This window comes from Labrus mixtus, unplaced genomic scaffold, assembly GCF_963584025.1.
Source record: "Labrus mixtus unplaced genomic scaffold, fLabMix1.1 SCAFFOLD_74, whole genome shotgun sequence".
NCBI classification, from domain to species: domain Eukaryota; kingdom Metazoa; phylum Chordata; class Actinopteri; order Labriformes; family Labridae; genus Labrus; species Labrus mixtus.
The window spans coordinates 217,501-225,000 of NW_026870298.1; the positions used below are offsets into that span (position 1 = coordinate 217,501).

General features: G+C 41.3%; 2 non-coding genes and 6 pseudogenes across 2 annotated transcripts in view; all 8 read left to right on the forward strand.

Moving 5' to 3' along the window:
- Positions 1-5,808: 5,808 nt before the first annotated feature.
- LOC132968402 (5S ribosomal RNA) lies at positions 5,809-5,927 on the forward strand (annotated as a pseudogene).
- Positions 5,928-6,051: 124 nt separating this feature from the next.
- LOC132968289 (5S ribosomal RNA) lies at positions 6,052-6,170 on the forward strand. The gene has a single exon (XR_009671132.1). It is a non-coding gene; the product is annotated as a 5S ribosomal RNA (ribosomal RNA).
- Positions 6,171-6,292: 122 nt separating this feature from the next.
- Positions 6,293-6,401, forward strand: LOC132967930 (5S ribosomal RNA; annotated as a pseudogene).
- Positions 6,402-6,524: 123 nt separating this feature from the next.
- LOC132968002 (5S ribosomal RNA) lies at positions 6,525-6,633 on the forward strand (annotated as a pseudogene).
- A 122-nt stretch (positions 6,634-6,755) lies between these two features.
- On the forward strand, positions 6,756-6,864 carry LOC132967912 (5S ribosomal RNA; annotated as a pseudogene).
- Positions 6,865-6,987: 123 nt separating this feature from the next.
- On the forward strand, positions 6,988-7,105 carry LOC132968433 (5S ribosomal RNA; annotated as a pseudogene).
- Positions 7,106-7,226: 121 nt separating this feature from the next.
- On the forward strand, positions 7,227-7,335 carry LOC132967935 (5S ribosomal RNA; annotated as a pseudogene).
- Positions 7,336-7,458: 123 nt separating this feature from the next.
- The window catches only part of LOC132968364 (5S ribosomal RNA), a 119-nt gene continuing 77 nt past the window's right edge, over positions 7,459-7,500 (forward strand). The window contains exon 1 of the ribosomal RNA XR_009671198.1: positions 7,459-7,500. This exon is cut by the window's right edge and continues 77 nt beyond it. This is a non-coding gene — a ribosomal RNA (5S ribosomal RNA).

A 7,500-nucleotide genomic window follows, 5' to 3' on the forward strand; every position in this document is an offset into this window, starting at 1 on the left:
AAAGGAAAAGAGAACGGACAACAACGTGTACAAACAAACATGGCACTGAAACAAAGGAATGGATTAAACGACAACGAGAAGAACGACGGACAAAAAGGACGGATGAAAACGGCAAATGAAACAGGGAACGGAATGGATGACGGAGAGAGAGGAAGAGAGAGGAGCGGCGGGCTGATTGCTCCGCATGCAGAGAATGGGAGAGATGGCGAGAGAGCAGAAAAAGAGGAAGCAAAAGTGTCTTTTGAGAGAAAACTAACACTAAACATTGAAATAGTGGGAGACAAAGTTCCTCTAAATTACGTCATGAGCAACATAAAAATGATCTGTGGGGGCCTGCTGGCGTGCAGAACCCTGGGACCTGAAAAACTGGAGGTGACGGTGAGCAACATTAAAGGAAAGGAAAGGCTGCTGGATGGATTTAAGATCGGAGAGACCAGAGTCGTGGCGAAAGAACTAAATAATGATGAGCTGGTGGTGTCTTTTTTAAACCTGCCAGCGTATATCACAGATGAAGAAATAGTTTGGAAGCTGACGGGATGGGGAGTGAAACCGACATCACCAATAAAACGAAGAATGTGGCCGGGAACAATGATAGCTGACGGAACGAGGTTTGTCCGGGTCAGATTTAATGACCAGGTATAGTCACTCCCTTACACCACAAAGTTTAACACTGTGATGGGGAACGAATACTTTAGAGTAATACATGATAGACAACAAAAAGTGTGCAGGATGTGCATCCAGCCGGGACACATCCTGAGAGAGTGTCCAGAATTTATGTGCCACAACTGTGGGGTGCAGGGACACTTTGCGCGAGAGTGCAGCGCAAACAGCACAAAATGCACAAACTGTAAAAAAAGAGAAAATGAATGTGAGTGTGAGAACGGAGAGGAGAGCAAGAACGAGGTGGAGGAGGTGTACAAGGATGAAGACGAGGCGGAGGAGGTGTACGAGGAGGAGGCGGAGGAGAAGGAGGTGATCGGAGCAAGCAGGAAGGAGATCAGAGAAGACGAGAACAGTGACGGAGAAATGGAGCAGAGCAGAGAGAGCGGAGGAGAACGGGCGTCAGAGTGCGAGCTGGAGACGCCGGAGCTGGCTGGAGAGGGAGGACAGCAGAAGCAGCGAAAAACGAGCGAGAGAGGGAAAAAAGGAGACGGAAGGGACGTGGCAGAAGACCCGGGGGTAAGCATGAGCACAGAGGGGAGGGAGATGCCTGAGAGTGGTGTTGGACAGGCGGGAGGGAGAAAAATCACGCTAAATAATACGGGTAAAAGCACCAGTCCCAATGAAACGGACAGCGAAATGGATGTGGGTGAACTGGCGAGTGCGCAAAAAAGACTAAGTCTTGGACAACGAAAAAAGTTGGTGAAAAAATTGAAATGTAAGGACAAATAATGACTGACAATAACCCCTGTAAATCCGTTTTTTTTGTTTTTATTTTTATGATAATGGCCTTTAATTTATTTTCGATTAACGTGAATGGACTAAGGAACAAAGAAAAAAGACATTCGATTCTTTCCTTGCAGAATGACGTTTTGTGCCTGCAGGAGACCAGGTGGGATGATTCCCTGGTGGAAGACATAAAAAAAGACTTTGTGGGCCATATTTTCTGCTCCAATGGCACGTCGAGGGCGAGAGGAGTGGCGGTTTTAGTCAAAACGGGTCGGGTAACAGGGGTAAATTTGGTTTATGGAGACAAAGAAGGAAGAATAATAGTAATAGACTGTGTGTATGAAACGAAAAATATAAGAATCATAAATATATATGCACCGAATGGAGAAAAAGAAAGGAAAACGTTCTTCATTGCAATAAGCAAATGGTGGGAAAGGAATTGTATAATAATCGGTGACTTTAATGTGGCGATGACACCCACCGATGTGTCAAAAAATAATGTGTTTAAGGGGGATGTGAGCAGGGGGACACTTAAAGATATAATGATAACGAAACAATGCATTGATATTTGGAGATTGCTACATCCATGGGAGAGGGTGTTCTCCAGGAGACAAATTGTACTAAATAGATTAAAACAATCTAGAATAGATTATGCTTTGGTGACATGCGAGGTAGTGAGGTGGATTAAAGAAGTTGAATATAAAACTAATATGTGGAGCGATCACGCTGGAATAGAAATCACGTTTAGAAAAGAAACGAATGTACGTAAAGGAGGGATATGGTGCTTTAATGCAAGCTTGCTGGATGATGGAATGTTTGTGAAAAGTATGGAAAGATTGTTGAATGATGTGGGATATGAGTGGAATGAGAGTGAAGATATGAATGTGTGGTGGGATAGTGTAAAAGTCAGAATTAAAAAAAAGTGTATCAATTATAGTAAAGAGAAAAAGTGGAGAGAAAATAGAAAGGAAGAGAATTTGAGAAAACAACTAAGTGAGGAAATAACATCGCTTGACAGTGTAGATAATGTAGGTGTCGAAAAATACATACATTTAAAAGAACAGTTGGGAGTGATTGAACTTAAAAAGAGTAGGGGTGCAGCCATCAGGAGTAAAATACAATATATGTATGAGGGGGAGAGGAGTACAGCCTTTTTTTTAGGTCTGGAAAAACAAAAACAAAAAAGAACAGAAATAAACAAATTATTAAATGAAGCAGGTAAAAGTGTGACAGATAAAAAGGGAATTTTAGAAATAGTAAAGGGCTATTATGAAAGCCTGTTTTCGAGACAGGAGTGTGATAGCGTGAGTGTGAACAGAGCTTTGGGTGCCTTAAAGAAAAAACTAAGCGAGGACGATAAAATGTGGTGTGATTGTGAGTTTACAGAGGGAGAAATCAGAAGTGCTTTAGAGGGGTTAAACAAAAACAAAAGTCCTGGGAGCGATGGCCTAACTGTGGAATTCTACCAAGCTTTCAAAGAGCAGCTGGTGCCCTTGGTGAACAAATTGAGTAAATATATGGAAAAAGTGAAACATATACCAAAAAGTTTAGGGGAAGGGGTGGTTACTATTTTTTACAAAAACAAGGGGGACAATAAAAATCTGGACAACTACAGACCAATCAGCCTACTCAACACAGACTACAAAATCATAGCGAAAACAATAGCCAATAGAATCAGGGAGGTAATAGGAACAATCATAGAACAAACACAATCATACAGTATACCAAACAGAGACATAGCAGACTCAATCATTTCAATAAAACAGACGGTCAGGGATATGGAAGGGGAGGGGGGAATATGGCTAGGGATTGATTTAAATAAAGCTTTTGACAGAGTAGATCACGGGTTCATGGGGAAGGTGTTAGAGAAGTTTGGATTCGGGGAGAGAATGAGAGAATGGATAAATATGTTGTATACAGGAGCGGAAAGCAAGATAAAATGTAACGGGGAACTAACTGATTCTTTTAAAATATCAAGGTCAGTGAGACAAGGATGTCCGATGTCAGCGCTGTTGTACAGCTTGGTAGCAGAGCCGCTGGCAGCACTGATATCGGAAGACGTAAACATAAAAGGTATAGGTAAGGAAAACGTAAAAATAATACAGTATGCAGATGACGTGAATATAATGGTAAAAGGAGAGGAGGATATAGAATTGATATTAAAACATGTACAAACTTATGAAAGAGCATCTGGGGCAAAAGTAAATGAAAATAAGTCAGAAATGATGTTACTAGGTAAGGAATCCAATCTAGTTAATAAGTGGGGATTTAAAACGGTGTGTGAGAGAAGAAAAGTGTTGGGAGTGAATATGGGGAAAAATTAGAATGAATGTGATGATGTAACATGGAAAGAGGTGGTGGGTAAAATTAAAAAAAACATTGAATTTGTGGAAAGCGAGGGGTCTATTGTTGAGAGGAAGGGTAGCCGTAACAAATGCTCTCGTGTTGTCCAAAGTGAATCATGCGCTGAGTACTTGTACGCTTCCGGACTGGGCCTTTAAGGAGATTTCAAAGACCATTAGGGACTTTATTTGGAAAAACAAAGCAGCGAGTATAGCTCACAAAACAATAATAGGGGCTAAAGATCAGGGGGGGCTAGCTTTGATTGATTTACTTACAAAAAAAGTAGCACTAAGAGTCAAATTGATAGGCAAATTTATGGACCAGAACCGGAACGTAGTTTGGAAAAACCACTTCAAACAATATCTGTGCAGTTTTGGACTCTACAACGAGGACAACCTGTACCAGATCAATAACCCGGATTCATTTAAACACTTGCCACGGTTTTTCCAGGAAGTACTCAGTGCGTGGTATCAGGTTTCATCCTGGACTGTACCAGAGTGCGGAACGAGAGGGTCAGTGCTACGACTGCCCTTCCTCTCGAGCCCGTATTTTAAAAATGGGGAGAGGGTAATTAAGTGTGAAGCTATGTCGAAAGCGGGATATATTAGAATAAGGGATTTACTGAACTGTGGGGGGGATTTTGATTTACAAATGGTGGTGAGGGGTTTAAAAAATAAAGGGTGTGTGTGCAGAAAGGATGTGATTGAGGGAGTGTTTGCAAATGTAAAATTGTCTTTGTCGAGCGAATGGGAAAAATTAATCAAAGAGAAGGAGGGAGTGATGCAGGACGATGTGGGGGGGATCTCCCTGTGCCTAGGGGAGAAGAAACACAACATTATAGATGTCACTACAAAAATTTGGTATAGGTGCGCAATCACACATAGAATACAGAAACCCACATCCGAAGTAAAATGGACAGACACATACCCGGACATAACAAGCAACATGATATGGAAGAACATTAACATTCCGCATACACCACATGCAATATTTGACCTAGATTTCAAACTGAGGCACAGGAGGATCTTCACCTGCATCGTCCTGCATCAGATCCATAAGGAGAGGTATGAAAGAAAGTGTTGTGTATGTGAAAGTACGGATGAGGATTTAATACATTTGTTTGTTACGTGTGGGGAATTGGTTTATTTTTGGGGAAAAATAAGAGAAATGTTGAGGAAATGCAGTAAGAATGAGTGTTGGAATGAAAGGGGGTGGGAATTGTCGGTGTTGTTGGGGGTGGGAACAAAACAAAAAAATCACAAAGTAATGAATATAATTTTGGCTTTTGCAAGAAAAGCAGTTTTTAACAGGAGGAATTATGCACTGTATGAAAGTAAGAAAATGAATGTGTGGAGAATGTTTGTGAATGAATGGAAAGCACATCTTAAATTACTGTACATAGCGAATGAGAGTGAGTTTGTGAGAATGTTTGTGGAAGGTGCGAATGTGTGTAGAGTAAACGAGGAGGGAATTATGTGGGATGTCTAAATTATTTTGTTTTTGGTTTTTTTGGTACGAGGGCTTCTTTTTTGGTCATGGGGAAAATGGGTGATTTGATTTGGGTTTTTTTTTCTCAGTGGTTTTTTGAGAATACTGTGGGGTTTTTGTATGTTTTTGTGGTTTGTTTTCAGAGGGGTGTTTGCTTTGGGGGAGGGACTCAGAAGAGTTGTCATGAGTTGGGGGTATCAGGGGTGATTTGAGTTTTTTTTTCTGATGCTATGTTTTTATTGTTTTTAGGGTGCCGTTTGCATCAGAGGGGAGGTTTAATTTAGAGGGTGTATGTATTATAATAGCATTTGTTGTAAATGATGTGAAAGAATTATAAATGTTTTTGTAATTTTGATAATAAAAGATAAAAAAAAAAAAACTTGTCCGATCTCGGAAGCTAAGCAGTGTCGGGTCTGGTTAGTACTTGGGTGGGAGACAGCCTGGGAATACCAGGTGCTGTAAGCTTTTTCATTTTTTTGATCATATGTTTTTTTTTTTATCATATGGAGACATATTCACATGTACAAAAATTCAGCCAGAATCAAGGGCATGACATCTTTAAACGGCCCCTTTCTGCACACAATAATGGCTTACGGCCATACCACCCTGAACAAGCCCGATCTCGTCCGATCTTGGAAACTAAGCAGGGTCGGGTCTGGTTATTACTTGGATGGGAGACCACCTGGGAATACCATGTGCTGTAAGCTTTTTCATTTTTTTGATCATATGTTTTTTTTTTTTATCATATAGAGACATATTCACATGTCCAAAAATTCAGGCAGAATCAAGGGCATGACATGTTTAAAAGGCCCCTGTCTGCACACAATAATGGCTTACGGCCATACCACCCTGAACACGCCCGATCTTGTCTGATCTCAGAAACTAAGCAGGGTCGGGCCTGGTTAGTACTTGGATGGGAGACCGCCTGGGAATACCAGGTGCTGTAAGCTTTTTCATTTTTTTGATCATATGTTTTTTTTTTATCATAGAGAGACATATTCACATGTCCAAAAATTCAGCCAGAATCAAGGGCATGACATGTTTAAATGGCCCCTGTCTGCACACAATAATGGCTTACGGCCATACCACCCTGAACTCGTCCGATATTGGAAGCTAAGCAGAGTCGGGCCTGGTTATTACTTGGATGGGAGACCGCCTGGGAATACCAGGTGCTGTAAGCTTTTTCATTTTTTTTGATCATATGTTTTTTTTTTATCATATAGAGACATATTCACATGTCCAAAAATTCAGCCAGAATCAAGGGCATGACATCTTTAAAAGGCCCCTTTCTGCACACAATAATGGCTTACGGCCATACAACCCTGAACTCGTCCGATCTCGGAAGGTAAGCATGGTGGGGCCTGGTTAGGACTTGGATGGGAGACCGCCTGGGAATACCAGGTGCTGCAAGCTTTTTCATTTTTTTAATCATATGTTTTTTTTTTATCATATGGAGACATATTCACATGTCCAAAAATTCAGCCAGAATCAAGGGAATGACATCTTTAAAAGGCCCCTTTCTGCACACAATAATGGCTTAAGGCCATACCACCCTGAACTCGTCCGATCTCGGAAGCTAAGCAGTGTCGGGTCTGGTTAGTACTTGGATGGGAGACCGCCTGGGAATACCAGGTGCTGTAAGCTTTTTCATTTTTTTGATCATATGTTTTTTTTTTTATCATATGGAGACATATTCACATGTCCAAAAATTCAGCCAGAATATAGGGCATGACATCTTTAAAAGGCCCCTTTCTGAACACAATAATGGCTTACGGCCATAACACCCTGAACACGCCGATCTCGTCTGATCTCGGAAGCTAAGCAGGGTCGGGCCTGGTTACTACTTGGATGTGAGACCACCTGGGAATACCAGGTGCTGTAAGCTTTTTCATTTTTTTGATCATATGTTTTTTTTGATCATATAGAGACATATTCACATGTCCAAAAATTCAGCCAGAATCAAGGGCATGACATCTTTAAAAGGCCCCTTTCTGCACACAATAATGGCTTAAGGCCATACCACCCTGAACTTGTCCGATCTCGGAAGCTAAGCAGTGTCGGGTCTGGTTAGTACTTGGATGGGAGACCGCCTGGGAATACCAGGTGCTGTAAGCTTTTTCATTTTTTTGATCATATGTTTTTTTTTTTATCATATGGAGACATAATCACATGTACAAAAATTCAGGCAGAATCAAGGGCATGACATGTTTAAAAGGCCCCTGTCTGCACACAATAATGGCTTACGGCCATACCACCCTGAACACGCCCGATCTTGTCTGA